Source organism: Falco biarmicus, chromosome 7 (genome assembly GCF_023638135.1).
Source record: "Falco biarmicus isolate bFalBia1 chromosome 7, bFalBia1.pri, whole genome shotgun sequence".
NCBI classification, from domain to species: domain Eukaryota; kingdom Metazoa; phylum Chordata; class Aves; order Falconiformes; family Falconidae; genus Falco; species Falco biarmicus.
In genome coordinates, this window is record NC_079294.1 from 53079889 (window position 1) to 53100457 (window position 20569).

At 41.9% G+C, this 20569-nt stretch overlaps 1 protein-coding gene across 5 annotated transcripts in view; it reads left to right on the top strand.

Annotated features, from left to right (window-relative positions):
* The first annotated feature begins 373 nt into the window (after positions 1-373).
* Positions 374-20569, top strand: part of APBA2 (amyloid beta precursor protein binding family A member 2) — a 106140-nt gene continuing 85944 nt past the window's right edge. For 4 of the 5 annotated variants that reach the window (XR_008823108.1, XM_056346852.1, XM_056346854.1 and 1 more), the window contains exon 1: positions 374-529. The gene's annotated coding sequence lies outside the window, so the exon portion shown is untranslated. The remainder of the gene's footprint in view (positions 530-20569) is intronic. The other variant, XM_056346853.1, reaches the window with a different exon arrangement.

Here is a 20569-nt window from a genome sequence, read left to right on the forward strand (position 1 = left end):
GGGCAGGTGCGAAGCCGGCGCAGAGCTGGGCCTTCGTCCCGCAGTACCTGCGGAGGGCGCGGCCGGCAGGTTAGTCCGTACCGGGGGCCACCGCTCGTTGCGCCATTTTGTGAGAAACTCGGGGCGCACAAATCCCGCCCGCCCGCCCGCGGTGGGGCAGCCCGGGGGTCCGGCCGCCGCCACCTCCGCCCACCGGCCGAGCAGGACCCTGCGAGCGGCGAGCGCCGCCGGGCGCGGAGGCCGGCAGGCAGCCCCGGGGGCAACCGAGCGGCGGCGGGCGCGGGCCGGGGCGGCGGGGCTGAGGCGGGGCGGGGGACGCCGGGGCGGGACCCCTGAGGCGCGGCGGCGGCCGGGCTATGCGCCATGCAGGTTCCCGGGCGGCCCGCGGTATTCTCGCACGCAGCTTCCCGGGCCCAGCAGCCGCCTCGGTGTGTGGCGCTGAGGCAGGCACACAAAAGAGCGGCTGCAGCTGCCCCCGCGTCCCCGCCGCGGCGCGGGGTGGGGACCGGCCCCGCCGCTGCCAGCAGGGGTAAGGAGCAGGGCCGCGGGGCGGGGGACCGGCGGCCGGAGTGGTCGCGGGGAGCGGCGGCTCCGCCAGGGGTGGGGCGGCAGCATCCTTGCGGGTCCCCTCAGGGGAGCGGGGAGCCCGCGGGGCCGGGCGGGCGCTGAGGGGACGCCGCGGCCATCCCCGCCCCGCGCCAGCGCGGACCTCGCCCCTCTCGACACCGTGCCCGGGGGCTGCGCGCCCCGCCAGCAGCTGCCCCCGCCTCAGCCCCGTCCTGCGGCAGCCGGGCAGGCGGACGGCGAGCCGGGGTGCAGGGGAGCCCCTCGGCACGGCGCGGCGGCGGGGGGCGCCGGCACAGGGGGCTGCCGCCCGCATGTCCCTGCTGGCGCCGAGCCGCTCTCCTGCCCGCCTCGGTGGGGGGAGCCGCGGCGCCGCCACCTCCTGTCAGCCGGCGAGCTGGCCGTGGCCGGGCTGCGCCGGGGAACGCTGCCTGCCCGCCCGCCACCGGCTGCCCGCCACCCATCCCGCCGGGCCGCCCCGAGCCCCGCCGGGCCGCAGCGTCCGCTTGCGGTACTGCGGGAGGCGGCGGCGCTGCGCCCCCCGCCGCCGGGTGGGAGGGCGGGAGGCTTGAGCGGCCGCGGCGGTGCGAGGGGCCCGCAGCGCTGCAGCACCGCCGGGAGTTTGGTTCTGCCTTCGTGCCTCCGGTGCAGCGCACGGACCGGAGCTCTTCCTGCACTCGTCCCGTTCCCTTCATCCTGAGGAGCTGCTCGATCAAATACTTGATTTTTGTCGGGATAAACGGCGTGAGACATTATAGCATGGGCCGATTCCCAGTTTTGATCAGTTTTTTGAATATGGTGGGGGGGGGGGTGTTGCCGTAACAAAAGGGGTGGGGGTGGGGGAGAGGGGAAGGGAATGCTGTGTTTGGAGCCGCATCTTGGAAAGGCAGAGACTGGCTTATTTTGCCTCAACTAGCAGCCGGCGCTTTCAGAGTTATGTACTTTGCATCCTCAATGTCGTTTTGGTGGTTGTTGCATGCTAGTGAGGGCATACAAGAAAAGAAATGTAAATAAAGTCAGGAGATCATACGGTGTCCATTGTATAGAGATAATCTGCATTGCACTGATGTTTAAGAAAAGTCTTAAATTGCTGTCACCAGTTTGGGTAAAAAATGCGAGTAGTGTTCCAGTTGTATTACCTGGTCAAGGCCATCCTATAGTCTCCCAGGAATTCCCAGGAAGGGCTGGGAAGTCCATTTGCAGAATAATATTTCATGTATTATGCCTGTTACCCAAGAATACCTCATTACTCAACCAGCAGAACTGAAAAACAGAAGCAACTGCTATTGCAGTTTTACATGGTTGTGTGTAAGCAATAGTATTTCCACGTAAGGTAATTTTAAAAGGCAGGAATTTTAGTCTAATTCTTTACTGCCACTTAAGTAAAAACACAGTACATGCTGGTTGTCCATGCGTTGAAAATCATAACATTGAAGTTTTATGTTAAAGCACAAGATTGTAATTTATCACTGTATAGTCCAGATTCTCCTCTGTACGGGACAGACGAGGGTGAAAGAGCTTTTCTTTCTGTATGTTGTTCTATGAGCACTGAGCTACTAAAGGGGAAGCCACTGTCCTTACTCCACTCTGGGCTCACAGGATTTCAGGCTGCAGGCTTGTTCTTGTATATCTTGGTTGTTGGGCTTCCTGAATCTAAATTTTCCGATAGTTTAGCCCTTATCTGCACTTGGAAATACCAAAACCTATTTTTAAAAATGCAGTGTTGCTTCTAATCAGCAGCTGCATAATTTCTGCCCCTTGATCCTCTGATCATAAAATGTTCTTGAAAAGGCTGTAGGTGCTCAGCTCTTCTGGTGAAAATCTTATGATACTAAGGAAGAATCTCGAAAAGCATTTTTTGTGCAGTTACTTGGGTAATGCCTGTTCAGGTTGGAGACTGGACATGAATTTAAACAAGAGCTAGGTCTTTAAAAAGTGACCTTTGCTTAAGGCTGTGAACATGAGAAACCACTTCAAGAAGCATAATTTTACCATCTCTGCAATTGTTCTGATAAGAACATTTGCTAAGAAATAATTTGTGAAAATACCATGGTTTAAACGTCTTCCAGTTTATATTCCTGTGCCGAAGGCAGGGAAATCTAACAAGAAGTCATCTGTTCCAGGCTGCCAGCTCGCAGAGAGAAATACAGAAGATCCTGATTTTGTCCAGAACAAAATCTTGGTTGTAGCCTTTGAACACATTGAGTTTTAGGTGCTTTTGCAGACTTTTTATATCCATTTCCCTTGTAATCTGTGTTTAAATAAACAAGGCAATGCCTTTGTGGTTTAAGCCATTACAATGATAGTGGCTGGGGAGCAGCCGTGCCAGGAAGGCCCAGAGGTCCTGCTGAACAGCAAACTGCACGTGAACCAGCCATATACCCTGGCAACAAAGGCAGCCAGGAGCATCCTGGTCTGTATGGACAAGAGTGCAGCCAGTAGATCAAGCGAAGGTGCTGTCCCCCTCTATTTATCATTCAGTAGACCACATCTATGATGCTGTGTCTGGTTTTGGTCCCCTCTGGTACAAGGAAAATACTAATGAACTGGAGTTCCCCAGAGGCCACCAAAGTGGTGGGGCTGGAGGCCACGCTCTGTGAGGAGAGGGCGAGGGAGTGCGACTTGCTCAGCCTGCAGAAAGGGAGGCTTTGGGGGACCTAGCAGCAGCCTTCCAGTACTTAGGAGGTCTTCAGGGAAGTGGAGCCAGACTCATCACAGCAGTACATGGTAGGGAATGAGAGACAATAGGCATATGTTGAAATGAGAGGTTCAAACTACATATAAACAGAACTTTTTGTCCCAGAAGGACAATTGCACATGGGAACAGGGAGCCCAGTGAGCTTGTGTGGTCTCTGTCCCAGGAGATTTTTAAGACCAGACTGGATAATGCCCTGAGGAACCTGATCAGGCCTCACGGATGACCCTGGCTTGAGCAGTGTGTTGGACAACAGACCTCTGACATTCTTTCCGACCAGAATTGTTCTGTGATCCTGTGAACCGTTGTATGTTTGTGCTCATCCATACATGGTACAAGAAGCAGATGTGTTTCTAGAAGTCAGAGGGGTTTTTTAGAAAGAACTAGAGCTTCCATTCTAGGGCTAATCCTTGCATCTCAACAAAGATGGAGTATAATATCAGCATGATACATTGGCCTCTATTGCCCGTGTAATAGTACATTACTATTAGGACAAACTAATACCTTACTATAAGCCTCCCTATTGCTTGAAATATATAAACAGAATGAAGAACATACTTCTTGCAAGCAAGAACCTTTCTATGTAGTATTTTTTGGCACTCTTGTGAGGCAGTTAAAGCCTTGCAATATTAGTGCAAGAGACATAATGGTAGTTCTTACAGCTGAAGGAAATAAAGCACTGATGCAGTCTCATGCACTTCACAAGTTAAGAGGAAGAGCTGGAAGCAGAATCAGAATTCACGAGTTTTTAGACATTCCAGAAAACATGCAATTGCTGAGTCAAATGTTCATTATAAGTACTTTGGATACTTGCAAATGCTTTTAGTCTACTGCAGAGAACATTAAAATGCAAGTGGGGTTTTTTTTGGTGTTTTTCTTTTTTTTTTTTTTTCCTGAGGACCCATTTTCCCTTGAGAGCTGTGTGAAAAGCAGCTCAAGAAAGCATCATGTGTTTCTTGAAGTGTTCAGTGCTGTAGGCTTGTGCTGCCTGCAGAAGCTGAACATGCAGCACTTAGGCTGTATCATGGCATCCATGAAAAGAGGGCTTTTGTTCCAATTCTCAGTTTTGTCTGACCTTAAGTCTCATCTTGGCTAATGATAGTGTTCTCAAGAAGAAAAGTCTTATACAACTGGTAAAAACACACATAGAATGAACTGTTTGTTTCTGATGCTGGTAGGTGAACGCACTGTCATTTGAGTACATGATATTCCTTTTTTGTTGCAGTATTTACTGTCTTCATTCACCTGCTGCAGCAGAGGAAGGTGACTTGCACTTCAAAAGGAGTAAGTTAGAGCTGAGCAGAGACTGATACAGAACACTGGGGGATTGATAGGTACTTCCACCTAAGCAAAAGAGGGAGAACTAGAAGCTGTGTAGGTAGGGATGACAAGGATAAGTATCATTGTTCTCCGATGACAGGGTTGCATGAAATACTGCTGGAGATGCATATCCTGTAGTATACTCATGCATGAAGGGATCATTTTCTTTTGAAATAAAGTAAATGAAGAGGAAAGGAAAGTTGGCAAAAAGGTATATAAAAAATCTTGGAATGGAGAAATATGTCGGTTATAACCAGTGTGAGGTTTGGAGTCTAGATAAGGATTTTCAAATAGCAGTGCTTCTGCAATGCAGACATCTGTGCATACCTACCTGGACTACCAGTGGGAGCTGTACGGAGGAGTATTGGGATAGCTGTCTGTTTTGACCTATGAAGATGAAGTTTTTCTTCAGAAAATAGTGCTTCTAGTTATGAAGATTCAGCCACGTAGGAGTAACTTGTTGTTTTTGTTATTGTTACTTAGAAATCAGGTTGAGTATTTCCATTCTATTAATTGAATGAAGTAGGTTTTGAACTTTGTTTGATACAATGATGTTGGGAATATTTGTGCGCATGTTGCCAGCTAGCATTATTTAAAGACTTCTGTCTTTCCTTTTACTTTCTGAGAGATCCCCTTCACAGACGCACTTGTCAACCTTTGCAGAAGTTCCTCTCCTCAAGTCAGTTATACTGTAACACTGATCATTTTCAAAGAGTGAAATCTGCTGGTTTTATTCCTTAAAATGTTTCTGCAAGAGAGAGGCCTGACCTTGGAAGTTTTCTTTTGTATGTCATCTACCTTTGTGTGTTAAGGGTTCACTGGCTAAATCCTTGAAGAATTTAATCCTTGAAGAAGTTCTTTCACCTGAGCACAGTGGTTAGATTTACCTAAGAATTTCATAACGTGGTCATAGCAGGCAAGTTACTTTCTACTGTCAAGAGTATAGCAGCGGCTTCTTAAGAAGAACAAACAAGCAGCTCACAACCCAACATAATAGTTTTGTAACACTAACCATGAGTGGCAACACTGTTCTGGTGCGTGTGCAGATCTGGACACTTGACCACTGTAGTCCAGAATGCCGAGTGGTGTTGTCTAACATGGGAATGTAAGACTTCCTGGGTTTACTTCCATTTTCTCCAGTAAGGTGTTTTTCTTGCTGTGACTGTAGAAGAGTCATCTCTGCTTTCCAGTTGTTCCACTTCGGATTTCTTGTGAGTGACAGCCAAGTGATTATCTTGGCAGGACACTGCAGGGTTCTCCCAGGGATTTAGTGAGATAGTAATGCCAGTAAAAATTGAACAGAAAATTCATATTTTAGCAGATAAACAGAGATGGAGAATTCATATTCTTATGTGTAGGCTTTCACCGTTCCATCTCACTGTGTTAAGAGCCTGAGTCCGCAGAGAGAGCTTCATTCAGCTGAGGTTTTAAGAATGACATCAGAATGATCCCCTGGGATCACTATGTGGTCTGTTCCTGTGGGTAAGCTGCTGAAGAAGTAAGTGTAGGAATAAATGTAGAAGACCTTGGATATCTTGGTGTTCTGGCGTTCTAACAGTTGATGTAAACCTTAATTACACTACAAACTAGCGACAGAGAGCAGTGACAATGTCACCTCAATTCTGTACAAACATACTGTGCCTACCTTTGGGTAGTGCCCCTCTGGAAGGGGCTCCTTAAGTATCCTGCCATGCAGAAGACTGCTGGTCTCGTGCAAAGTGACCCTGTAGCACCCCAAAATTCTCAGTCACAGGAAGATTTCATTACAGCATTTCATACTATGGAAGAAACAAAGTGCATCAAAAGCCAGGTGGAAGCAACTCATGTCACAAAGCATTTGTGACAGGGCAGGCACTTTTGAAGTGGTTATGGTAATAAAAGTTGGAGAAAGCTCATGTTCTCCTTAAGGGAGAGACCTGTAGACCTGTAAGTGCTGGGTTACTTTAGGAGTTCTAAACTGATCAGAGGAATAAAATTAGCGTATTGGAAAGCAAGGGAACATGAGAGGAAGAAAGGAAAGGAGGAGGGAAACAAGACAACATCTGTATTGGTGGTAGTGGTATGTCTGTATATGAAAATACCCTGAGGAGGAAGAGGAAGTGACAGGAATTTTTGAAGTGCAGGCTCTGAAAGAGTGAATGTTTAGGTAGAAGTAGGGAGCCTGAATGAAACAGAATCAAGGTGATACCTGCCTCAAATTGTATGAAACACAAGACTCTCAAGTCATCAGTGTGCTGTCTACAGTAAACCAGGATAAACAACTACCAAGGAACAAAAATTTCAGGCTCCATGTCTGTCTGTTGTTTTTTTTTGTTTTTTTTTTTTGGTGCTGGATGGTTCCAAACACATTCAGACAAGTGCTTCTAAATAGCATTTCCCCCCCCTCTATACAAGTGATAACATAGGGTGAGTGAGAAGCCCAAGGTCCACAAGGACAGCACCTGTCTAAGCAGTATTGCAGGAACCTCCCCAGAGGAGTAGCAGTGTTTGGCATTCAGCGAAATAGCTGATCTTTATGTGGGAGAAAGAATAATAAACTAAGATTCCCACACAGCCTTCCACATATTTAATGCCTTCATGCACTAGATAGAAACAAAGGTACTTGGGTGGACTTTCTGTCACCCAGTGTGCCCTTCAAAACCAGAATATCATCTGCTGTACTTTGCTGGTTAGCCTGTCTTTCTAGGGAGTCTCAGAAGTGCTAGATAACTTTGTCGTTTCCTGCCCCAGCAAAATGGTGATATATTCCTGAGTGCCTCCTTACTGAAGACTGGAGCAGCTAAAGAGAATGAAGGTTGGACAGACCAGATTCTGGTCTGGAATGACATAGGATTTACATCCCCCCCTCCATCACCAAGAGTGAAATGACATCAAGCAGCTGATGTTGCTCTCTAGAATCACTGCTACCAGCTACTACAAAAATATCATTTCAGTGCAAGGGCAAGTGCACCCTTTTGGTTTAGTCAAATCTTAAAATAGGCCTCAAAATTCACACTCTAAAAGCCAAGAGAGATGTCTTTTCAACACATCAGGGAGAGCACATGGAGATGGGATTGCTTGTTTCTTGTTCAGAAGCAAGATTGCTTCAGAGCTGCTGTACTCATATATATATATATATATATACCCACACCAAATCACTCTCCTGGGAATGAAATATTGTATTAAACACTGTTACTATGCATATCCTTCCCCCTCCCTCCCCCCCCTTTGATATTTTCTTCTAATCTGTAGCTTTTCTGTCTATTAAGAGTGGTCATCCTGACTGCTACCAGATTTTACAGGGTTGCTGTGTTGCCTTGAGTTTCAAAGACCACTACATCTACTGATGCAGGAATAGTCGTAAAGGCAGTTACACAAAGAACACAAACGTTTCTACTCTTATAAACTGATCCAGTATGGGAAAGAAGCAGACTTGCCTCTGTTCCAAATTCTTACTATGCAGCATAGCATGTTGTTGCCATGCTACCAGAACTGCTTGCCTTGATATTTAAATTTACCCTTAAAAGATTTGTATTTAAAAAAGAGTGAACTGTTGACAGTACATTGAAATATAAAATAACCTGACAAGATGTAAGCCGTGTCGCCAATTTGTTCGTGTATTTTTGACCTCTGCATGTTTTTATTTTTCTTCCTGAATAAACCCCAACCATAATAACAAATCTTAGAGATGAACAAACCAATTAAATATGGAAAGGTTCTGTTTGTTAGTGTAATAAATGTTTATATCAAGGGAGGAGTATGAATTACAGTTTCAATACTTAACAAAAATGTGCATTTTGCCAACCTCAGTAAGTGCCTCTTGCTATCCTTCGTAGTCTCTGATTTAGCACTACAGAGGGAAATTGGAGTAGTTATATTTTCTTATTATTGCTTGGTTGTGAAAGAGAAAGGAATGCTGTTTTTATATATATATTTATATATATATAGACATGCACGCACACACACACACACACAATGTCCTTTAGGCACAAAATCATGTGTTACTGGAAGACAACCCTTGATTAGAGATAAGGCAGCTTTAAAAAGAAACTTATCCCTGTGATATTCTTAGCTAGTCAATCAGCGTGGCTTTAATTATGTAGAAGTATTTGATGTATTATGGCCCAGGAGATAAGAGCTGTTGCATACTGGATGATAGAAAGGGAAGGAATTCTGTTGGTGACTAGAAATTCCATGCTCAGTGCTGCATCAGAGGCATAAAATGAGCGGTGGAGGGGAAAACTTCCTGATTTGCATTGCATTTCTGATTCCAATATTATGAAGGCTGTTGGTGGCAGAATTCTTCATTCCTGGTAAATGACTACCTGCTTCCTTGATGGAAGACTTGCCATGAAAAATATCTGTGGTATCAGGAGTGTGCCTTTAAGTCAGTTGTGTTTGGTTTGGTTTTGGGTTTGTTTGTTGGTTTTTTTTGAGTAAATAATTCATGGTTTTGTGTTTCTAATGGTGGATAGAAATCTCCTCTGTTCTTCTGTGAGTAAAAGGCACAGAAGGTGTCTGTTATGATACTTGCTGTTTTCAGTACTTGGACAGAGACCACCTTAGGGGTTTTAGCAGCTCTGTTCCACACCTATCTGCAGTGATAATAAATTATGTCTACAGCATGTGTTTCATCAGATATTTGTCCTCGATTTATTCAACTCATCATAACTGGACCCACCAACCAGCAGATGACCTAATTAGTAATAATGATTTTGGGGGGAAAAAAGTGCTGTTAAGATTATATTACTCTAGGGATGAATAACATTGTGTCAGTTTTATTGCAGCATAAGATATATATGTTGGTACTGTAATTCTTTTGTACTGTCACGCAAGGTAAGATTTAGCTTTTGAACTTCTTATCAGGAAGTGTCAAAGCAAAGGAAATAAATGTGATGGCCCTGTTTTCAGACAGGGAGTCACTGAAACGCCTTGCCCAGGATCATTCACCCTGCTGGGTGACTGAACTGGGAATGATACCAAGAACTCTAGAAGAGCTGCCTAAAGGGATAGCCACTGTTCTGTCTTAGCCTGGTTTTTTCTTTGTACGGTAGCATTTAGGAGAATAACAAACTGTTAGCTGATCTGTTTTCTGTCTTACAAGTATCTTTCTCACATTTTAGTACAAGAATTATTTACTTCACGAGAAGGCACTTTGTGCAAAACATAGTAAAGAACCTTAGTAATCTATGCTTTGCTTCCTAAAGACTGGAATGGGGGAAAACTGAGGGGGGGGTGGGGATTTATTACAGTGCTGTTAGCCCTTTGGGACAGTATTATTTTTTTATTTCCTGTGCCTATCTGTATATTTGTTTTGGAGGTTTTAAATCACAGTTTAGTAAAATATCTGGCTTATTCTTGAGCCAACATGGATTTAACTTAAATTTGTTAACCCTTTTTAGTGTTCGGAGTCTTAACAATATTTCATGGTTTAGTTAAGGCTTCAGCTGCTGGCGTGTGAGAATTGCAGCTTCGAGTTTCTACTCACATAGGCTCCAGGAATGAAGAAACTGTGAATGCGTACTTTAAACATCTGCGGACAATATGATACTTTTAAATAAGTTTGGAAGTCTGATTGGCAGTGCTATAGCAGTTGTAGTGGAAATAAGTTCCTTAATATTAACCAGCATCTGTTTGGATGATATAAGCTTGAGTTACTGGTTTTCTTTCTGATGGTACTTAACATTTTTATAACCATTCATAATAGATATAAACAAGCCAAATGCCGTCCAGAGTTTCTGAACCCGCTGTTTTATCAGTAAATAGTCCATGGTGTTACGTATTCTCATCTGTGTAATGATAATCCTGATTAAATTAATGTAGTAATTAAGGTAATGTAATAACCTACTGTAGTACTGATAAATACCATCACGAGGTTGGGAAACATGAAATCTGTATGCTGCTGCTCTACGTTTCCCACCTTGAGCTCTGGCACAATGAATCTCATCTTTTGACAGGATGAAATCCATATTGCCTTTAAGGTGATACCTCTCTCATCATCAGGTGAACTTGTGATTCTTAACTGGGGCTGGCAAATGAGGCTGACCCTAGCTGACAACTTGTGACACGTTGGTCCCATCGACACAATCATTGTCATCTCCAGCGGGACTGATAGTAGTCCTTCCTCCTCCTCTTTGCTTCAGCCCAGCCTGTGAGGCTCAGCAGGAGCGGGTTCTCTTGCTGAGCTGCATGCCAGACTGCCTGGCACAGGATGCGTGCTGAAGACTGCAGAGAGCCCCACATGCCATGAAGGCAAGCAATGGGGGAAATTCAAACAGGAAATTTTAAACAGTACAGTTTGAAGATTTCCATACATGTGGAACTAAACTAAACAACACAGTAGCACACCAAATGAAATGGAGGTGCTTGAAAAAAATATTTATTGTGGTGGAGCCTGTGAGCCAACAAAGTGTATAGGAGCCATTTGTGGCAGGTGTTTACAAAGATGGCAGTAGACTGTCATTGCTCAAAAGACTGACCTATCTAAATAGACTCAATGGTTTGGTATCTTATGTTTATGTTTACCTGATAGAGGAAAAGAATATTGCAAGAGTGTAAAAATGTGGTACAGAGCCAATAGAACCTTATATTATGGTAGAGATAGAGTTTAAAACACTGGATTTAATCAATAACACACAGACCAAACATTTGCTGAAAACTTGGAATAATAGGTATGTCTATAATTATCAGTTAAAATAGCTTAAATGTACTTAACTGGAAAATCTCAGTTTGGTTTTGCTATTTAGTTGAATTTTACTCTTAACCTTCTTGCTGGCTTAAACTATGAGGATAAAAATAATTACCTTTATAAATGAATGTATTAAATAATTTGCCTATGTAAATATGAATAGCATGTGGAAAAAACGTTCTCTGCCACAGAGACTAGAAAAGGATGGCATTGTAGTTATTACACTATTTCCATTATTGTTGTTGTTCTTGACCAGTACTGTGTCAATGTGTGGGTGTGTTTTTGTTTTTTAAACAAACTGCCCAAAGTCCACTTCATTCATCTGTCACTTGTGGACTGACTTACAGATTTTTAAGCTCTTTGTGGCAGGGATGTCTGCAGAATACTTAACATAATGAAATCTTGGTTAATGGACTTTTCCACAACACATATAATTTAGGATTTATTTGCCCCCAGCTGACAGTTGTTACCATAGCAAATACAAGATGAAGAATTAAGTGGAAAGGAAAATACTGTGTGACTCTTCAGGGCTGGAATGTGATAGATACCAAAGGGCACAGAATTTGATAATAGCTGTGCAATGCTAGGCTATATATGATGGTAGAAAGTTGTATCCTGCAGGGAAGTCTTCTAAGTGCCTGCCAAAATCCATTGGAAAATTGCAGGGAAGGTCTGCACCGTGTTAGGTAGTTCTACAGTTGTGGGCAACTTCTGTTATTAAGGGACTGCATGTATCTTTGCAGTTCAAGTGGTGGGAAGCTAACCTTTGATTTGAATTGTGTGTAGTCAGCTGCATTTCAAGACCTTGGTTTTGCTACAAGTTACAAACTTCTCTGCAGTACTCTGGTCCCCCAGGATGTCCCACCAGCTCCCGGCAGGACTAGGGCTCTGTGGGAAGTTCTAGTTACCACTAGGAGGCTGCCACGGTGTAGTAGTTCAGACCATAATAATTAGGCTTAGAAAGATGAAACCTAGTTGGCATAATGATAGAAAAAACAGGAATTTTTCCAATTGTTAGAGGAATTAGCCTACATTTGACTTTCCTAATGAGCACAAGTATATAACGTGTAGCATTCTGTAAGGATCATATTCCGCCAGCCACAATACGTTGTACCATGTATATGTATTTGCTACTGTAGACAAGACATTACTTGTTCTAAACTTTATACCAAAATTTATACACATACTATCCTGAGCATCAGTTGAAGATGAACCGATCTGTTTATGAACAAATAATGAAAACACTGAAGAGTAAGTATTAGTGAGACTCATATTGCCATTTCCATTCTTGCCTTAGTAGCTACTTGCTGCATGTTTAGTGATGAGAGATGCAGAGTACTGAATTGGAAAATTCATCGATAAATAAAAAATAGACTGACTCATAATGTACCAGCGTGATGTCTCAGGTGAGGTGTTTCAGTGATTTATCAACTCTTTCATTTTGAAAGAAAAAACACATACTTCTTGAAAGTGTTACAAAATGCATAGCTACATTTACCGAGAGCCTAGGAAATGTACTGTTTATTTAAATACGTTAAGCAAAACAGAATTATCTTACGATAAATGCAATAACATGCAGGGGAAATCCTTGTTTTCATACTAGTTTTTATGTCTATTTCTAGAGCTTCATTAATGTTCCCCTAACCCTTTGACAGCCAGTATGACACCAGTAAGGTAACAGGCAGATATGGAATGTAAGGCTTCCTGTGTGTAGGTGTCTTCCGTGCTGCTACCCAGCTATAACTTTCCCTTGTAGTGGGGTACAGCAATCTTGCACTGCAGGATTGATGCCTTTTATCCAATAGATCTGTTACATATGTTTGTTTCCCATGTGATACCATTATTTTACATGCTGCACTTAGGCCAGCTGCAGTCCATAACAAATCTCTTGTTTAGGTCAACTGCAGATCTCATTAACCCTGCTGACACTGCATCCGATTCAACCACAGGGTATGCTTACTGATGAGAATGGCTGAAGCTGTATTAATACTTTTTGGAATATTGCATAATAGTGAGTTTTTAGACGCCTTCCTGTTCTGTGCCGCATCGTTGCCTACTTAGCCTGTCAGTTTCTGATAGGGAAAGTATCTACATGTGTGTGAAGAAAAAAAAAATCAACCCAAACCCCAGGCTTAAAGTCTCCAAATAGTTAGGATTTTGGTAGATCACTCGACCTCTCAATGTTCCCATCTCTAGCAGAGTGCAGGATGGCAGAGAAGGTAATGAAAGGGTAGCCAGCTATTGTCTCTTGTACTTCCCTGAAGTAGTTACTGAGCCTGGAGGAATGACATGCGTACAGTCAAAGACTGTTCAAGAGGTGTAATCTAAAAAGATAAAAAGAATATAGTATAAGCTGCCAAAGGCTCATGCCAATCTGATCTACATTTTCTGCTCTAATATTTGTGTTTACTTTTATTTTCATAACAACAATATTTCAGCTTTATCACAAACCTGTAGAGGGCAGGATCTAGAGTCCCCAGTGCTTCAAACAGTTGCTCTCCCTGTAACAACTGGCAAAAGTGAGATAAACGTTCAGTTACGAATGTCTGAAGGAGAATGACTGCTTCCTCAGACGTTCAGGAGGCTGATGTTATAAGGGGAACTATGCTCAGGAGTGGTTCATCTATTGAGGTTTCATCTCCCAGCAACAGACTTTTTTCTTTTTTTTTTCCTTGAATCATAAAGATTCCATTGTGTTGGTACAGAAATCACATAGTCAAGATGCCTTTTTCCAAAGGTGGTCAGAGACTTGAATAAATATTCAGTCCCTTCCTCTTCTTACCAGAACCACCCAGGATCAGGAGTTAAGCCAACACTTTTTGATGCCCTACTTTCTCTGAGGAAGCTTAAGTCAATTTTCAGCAACTTCTCCAACTAGACAAGATCCACATGCCTCCCTTCTCCTTTACAAGCCCCTAGGATCTGATGGGATAAGACTTGTGCATTGAAGCCTAGGCAGCTAATGATGTCTGGCTTATGGCTTTAAGTGGAGCCTTTGAAACAACACAGTACCTACAGTTTCAGCACAGAAAATTGTGTTCAGTCAAGGATTTCACTTGAACTTTGCCTGCACATTTCTCAAAAAGGATCTCTCCACCTTTACTGGAAAACTACTTCAAACTAGAGTAGGCAGTGGGTTTTTGTGGCAATCACTACTATTTGCAAAGCACTTGAGTGAAGAGCTGTCTCTCTGAAACCTCAAGACTTTCCTAAAACTGGCACTTGGAGCAGACTCCATCTCCTTACCAAAGATTACTGTCAGAGTCCATGAAGTGCCACCAGTTGTCCCCCTGCCCTTCCACTCAGCTTCATTGCTCCCCAAAGAGAAACAGTGTCATGTTTTGGAAGTTAGCAGGGACTTCACAGTGTGTGTTCACTGAAGGATGAATGCTGTTTGTTCTTTCTGTAGCGTCAGAAAAGAAACAAAGCTTTGAAATCTGTTCAGGCAATAATGATACTGAGTGAGAAAAAAATATGTAAAACATAGTTCCATCCTCCACAATAAAAGATAACTGTCTTTGATATCGCAGTTTCATGACTAGAAATCTGCACAGAGTAGTCATTTGCTTATCTGCTCAAAGCTTTTACGTAATTGGTACTTTCTCATCTTCTGTCTGTAAATTACAGGCAGTCATTGGTGAAATATCTTGAGTAACACTCTTCGGGTCAACTGCTTTGCATATATATAGAGCTACATACCTGGATCTATGTGAACATAAATACATACATAAATGTATTCTTGCTCTTCAACTAGATACTTGGAAATAAAGACCCTTAATGTCATACAACTGGATTCTGGTATAAATATGCAGCAGATAACAGGAACCTATTTGGTTCCTTTAAAACAAGAAAGACAGAGGGAGATTGATTTGGGAGAAGGATACGAGTACATGAATATAGATAAATAACGTAAAAACAAATACAAGTTGTGACAAACAACTAAGAATGAAATAGGCAAATTAGCTACCAAATTTTGTGTCATGTTTTTGACTGACTTGGTGAAGAAAAGACTTTTTTCAAATGTCATTCTTTGCACTGATAATACAAGAGTAGAGACAGTTTACGTGTCAGGAAACTCAGTCTGGGTTGACCCAATTTACATCTTCCATAACGTGGTACATCAGTAACACCTGGAAATACATCCTTAAATAGAATTGCAAATAAGCTTCCTCTAAATATTCACCTTAATAATTAACTCTTTCTGATAGAGTTATAAGATGCTGGTCCTTCAATGTACAGAGCATGTACAGCTGTCATGGAAGATTTAAACACTTGTGTAAGTGCTTGGTACTTTTTTGGAAACTGTACGACTTACAAAGTAAGCTGCAGAGAAGTGGAGTTCAAAGGAACTGTAACATCCTAAATGTAAAACTCCACTTACCCTAATTTAGGATAAAAGATTATATTCTCACTTACAACATACTGGTTACTGTGGATGATCTATCCATAACTGATTGCTTTTTTAAAATGGCATTAAATAATGCGCTGAAATGTGCATCGCAAATTGTATGATGGTGGGCCTTTTTCTTTACAACTAAATCGTCAATTCCACCAAGGTCCTCTGTATCCAACAACCCAACAATGTAAGGAGCATTTTGGCCACCCTGTTTTTCATCCTTTGTTTGCTTAAATTATTGTCTATTGAGCATAAGGGACAGATATTTTTGTAAGTTCACTGTTAGGTTTCACAGATGTAGGCTTAAGGAGATTATTTATGCTTTAGGATTTAATATCTACCAACATGCTGTTCATTTGCCTGATATCACTAGGGAATAGTATTTTCATTTGCAATTTATAAATCCTCATCTTCATACATTCAGGTTTTCAGATAGCTGAACGTTTGAAACATGCTGCAGTTATTCATATCATTAATTTTATCTCAAATGAGCTAACTATTTATTCAACCAACATTATGTATGTTTTATATAGCATAGGTCAGTGTGTGTGTGTGTGTGTGTGTTTGCTTTGTTTGTTTGTTCTGTGGTTTTTTATTAATTTAAATAGAATAGATAATTTTAATCTAGTGGCTTGTTGAGGAGTTGCCTTGGGAGCTCTCCCTTAGCTTTATGCAAGTTTGATGAGGAATGCTGTTTTATTGTGCCCTCTACTGATAAATTTAGTGATTAGGCTTCCAAAAGGACAACAGCTGAAGCTCACAAGCACATATCTCCAATACTTCTTCCTTCCAAAAACCTTGCATCTGGAATGAAGAAGTCAAACTTGTGCTCCGTGTGCCTAATGAGAGCCCAACCAGCCTTGGCAGAGGTTGTAAACAAAGATGCGACTGAGTCTTACATCACAGCCTCATGACACCTGAGGTAAGTGACTGTAAACGGGTTGCAGTAGCTCATGAGGTCTTACACTCTGTGCAAACAAGCTATTTGTGCCCCTGTAGGGGCAGCTCCATACAATACACTTTGATGTAGAGGTACTCTATTCCCTGCAGCAGTCTAGAGGTACTGTCAACTGATGAGATTCTGCCACGTCCCTTCTAAGCAATATTCTTCAGTTGCGTAGGTCTAGCAGTGCTCGTAGCTGCTTCCCCTGCCCCCATTCGTTGCTAGGCTTCATGTCGCTATTTCCTATCAGGTTGTACCACAGGCAGAACTGTCAGGTCCAGAGAGAGTAGGAGCTCTCTGAGACTTGCCATGTGATAAGTGATAACCTTCTCATAAAGCAGGATGCTTAAAACATTAAAATGCAAGAACAGAAGGTGAAATCAAAATGTGAGTCTTGCTTGAAATGTCTGAGTTGGCTAAATCTTTATGCTGCTTTCAAAGTACATTGCCTATTCTTTTATAATTAAAGCTTGAAATTATTTTATGTATGCTGCAGTGATTGATTTCAGAATGAGAAGGAATTAAAAAAATTCCTATGAGAGAAAGCTTCATAATAATTAATAATATTATGGTGGAAATTTGAAAATAACCCTGTTCTTCGTGGTTTTCATCCTATTCTTGGCAAGCATTTTCCTATGTTATATTTCTTGTGCTATGAGGGCCATTTTGGATTGCTGATAGGCTCAAAACTCAAACAGTTTGTAGACAAATGACCAGATGCCTTGATTTGATCATTCTGGCTGGGATAGCTGCAAGCTACCAAAATGCAGTCTAGCATTATATAGAGAAGCTGCAGTGCCCTGCTATGGTCTTACCGAGAGCTCAAGCTGTATTCGGTTTTCTTTGGACTATGAAAAACTAACAGAGGACAGAATTTCCCCTTTCAAGTGTTACTGTTTTTTCAGTGCTACCAAATCAGAAATGTGTATGCTGTTATACTGTAATTTTGCAATATAATAGATCTTAAACATATTTTAGTACTGCCAAGTGCGACAAGATTATGAATATTTCATGGAACTTTCTTCCCCCTGTATTAAAAAATAATACTTTTTCTGTCTTGTCTGACATTCAAAGGCTAGAAAAATGCAGAGAAACAAGAAGGAAGACTGTGAAAGAGGCAAATAGTTGTGTATCTTTTCTGCACCTGTGCAAAGGTCATTTTCATGCACTAGAAAGCAGAAAGATGCTGCAAGGTGAAGCCTGCAGCATGTAAGGAATGATGAGACAGGCAAGGCCGGAGGCAGAACCTCTGGATCCATCTGCTGTCCTCAAGTGTGTAGTGGGAAGTTTCAGTAGGTACTACAGAGGGGAACAACTAGAGGGGAAGAAAAGAACCACTTCACTTCTAGAACTGGCAGATTTCCCCATTACAGAACACAGATACGTGCTATACTCTGAGAACATAATTTGACCTTGACAAAGTCAAAGCATTTTCCACGAACCGTAGAAAGTACTAACTTTGCATGGAAAGGTACTTGATTTTGTGCATTTAAAAGAGAAATTATTTCTTTCGTGCGATGTCTACATTTAATTTCTTATATATCTCAGTGGTGCTCTCTAAAATTGCTGATACAGGTATCTCCATTTTTAATATAGTTGCAGCTGATCCTGACTAATTTACTCTGTTTTGTTTCATAGTTCTAAAGCTCTGAATGAGATCCGTTCATGAGGCGTCATGTACTACATATAGAAGTACCCCTAGGGCATTGTACAAATTAATATTCCATCCATGAATGTAGCTAGTAGTTAATTTATCATTTGGCAGTGAGAAACAAGAGACTAGATTACTGATTAATTATAATCAAGCTGAACAGAATGCTCACGTGTATGCTGGAGCAGAGTATTAATATACTAGTGACAGCCTTTTGCAATCTGCAATCTATTTTAGTAGTGTTAAATCTAGCAGTTTAAGAAACAGATAAGAACAGTGGTAAATAGTACCAGTATTTTTAGTTTAGCTAATTAAAATTTTATGAGTGGCATAGAGGATTTGAGTTTATGGCATCTTCAAGTTTGGCATGGGGAAATAAAAGAATTCTCAGGAGCTGACTTTTGCTATAACCTGTCATATCTGATTATGCTGTTTCCAACTCTCTCTGATTTAAAACAAAACAAACTTGCAATTTATTCTTCACCGGAAAGGAAAGAGAGCCCAGGAACTACAGCCAGCAAGTATGTCTGAAGTAATACCACAATTGCTGTCAGTGACGGTTTGGCGCAATTGCACCCAATGATCGTCCTCAGAATAATTAGGTCTTGCCACCTGGGAAGACATTTCAGAAAAATACTATAAGGAAATATTCATTAATTACAATAATCACCTGATACATAGTTATCAAATGAAATATAGATAAACACAAGAATACAGCCTCCTAAGCACACGCAGACAAAAAAATGAGCAAATATCTTCTAATTAAAAAATAAACTAATCTCTTCTATTCATGTGTGTGCAAGGAAGAGAGATGCTCTTGAGCCTCTTCACCTGGCCTTGAAACATCTCTGCCCCAGGTGTATCTCCAGTTATGTTTGTGAAAACATGGCTGCTCAGCATTAAAACTCTTTTTAGGTTTTATTTTAAAGCAATTGTAATTTAAAAAGAAAAATATTAGACTTTTCAGTCTTCCTAATGAATTATTGTGCAGTGTCAAGGGGCCATGTATAGCCTGATGTGAAATATGTCATCATTAATTGACGTCTGCGGCAGACATACAGTCCTGTTAAGGACAACACTGACTTAGGGCTGGCTGTTAGCTTCAGGATGAGGCACGGGCAGCGCCAGTAGTTAAATATAAAAACCTATGTCAGACATTGTGGATCTAATAGAGATCACGGCAGAAAAATCTGACATCTTTTCACCTAGTCCTGTAATCCAGTTTCACTGCCGCTGTCTTTAGCCAAGACTATTCTTGGAGCCTTTTACCTGTGGGAGAAATGCTAATGAGACTAGTGATAAAAAACCAGTATATCCAGTGATTTAGGAATTCAGTGATTTAGGAGCAGTTTAGCTGAAACCCTATCCAGGTGAGCAGTGCTTGGGAGAGGAGGAGGCTCTGGGCCAGCCCCATGTAATCTCAGAAGGGATAAAATGCTAAATGAGTGCCAAATTACAGAGCACTGTGTAAATTGGGATTTTCTTTTGCCATTGTTACACCAGTTAGGGTGTACTGTGTTGGATCAGTGGATTCAGACCAGCTAATGCTATAGCATTTAGTATTGTTAATATAGAAACACCTTTACATTTAAATGGGAAGAGCCCTTTAGTTCTTTTCAGAGAGACAAGAGGAGGGCTGTGGAATCCCCCACATGATTTTGTATCTCCCTTTACCTTAAATAAACAGCATGTATTGCTTTGGAGTAGGAACATTTTCATTATCCTTGATGTTTGAAACTACCATCTTTTGCTTGCCACTCTTGTGACTAGCTTTCCTTTACTGTATTTTCATTTAGAAGACACTGGTAATGACACCGAATGTACACTTTGATCTTACAGTAAGATAGGAGTTACATGCTTGCGATGTGTGGTCCTGTTTGGGAATGTATTTTTTCCATTTGGTTTGCACATGTGGTACTTTACATTGCTGTTTTTGAATAGTGTGTTCATTTTTTTTTGTGTCCTGTAATTTTCTGGTTAGTCATCCTTGCTTCCTAATTCCAAAAAAAAACATTAATTCCTTCGCTATCTGTTGCAAATGTTTTAAAGATACATAGCTGTTTTGCTTGTTCCTGATACGCTGCTTAATACATGTACTCCATTTTTGTCTCTCTTTAATAATTGCTCTAAGCCTGCTTTCTTCACCCAGACCTCAGTGCTCTATACAGATGTAAGAAATAGCTAAGAAGTGTCTTTATAGGGTTATTCTGGTAATTCTTCTGCATCATGTCAGGTTTTCAGTGGTAAAGAATTTTGAGGAAAAGGCTTAAATTCACTTGGGCTTAAATGAAAGGTGAAAAAGTACAGAAAAAAAATCTCAATTAGATCAGGCT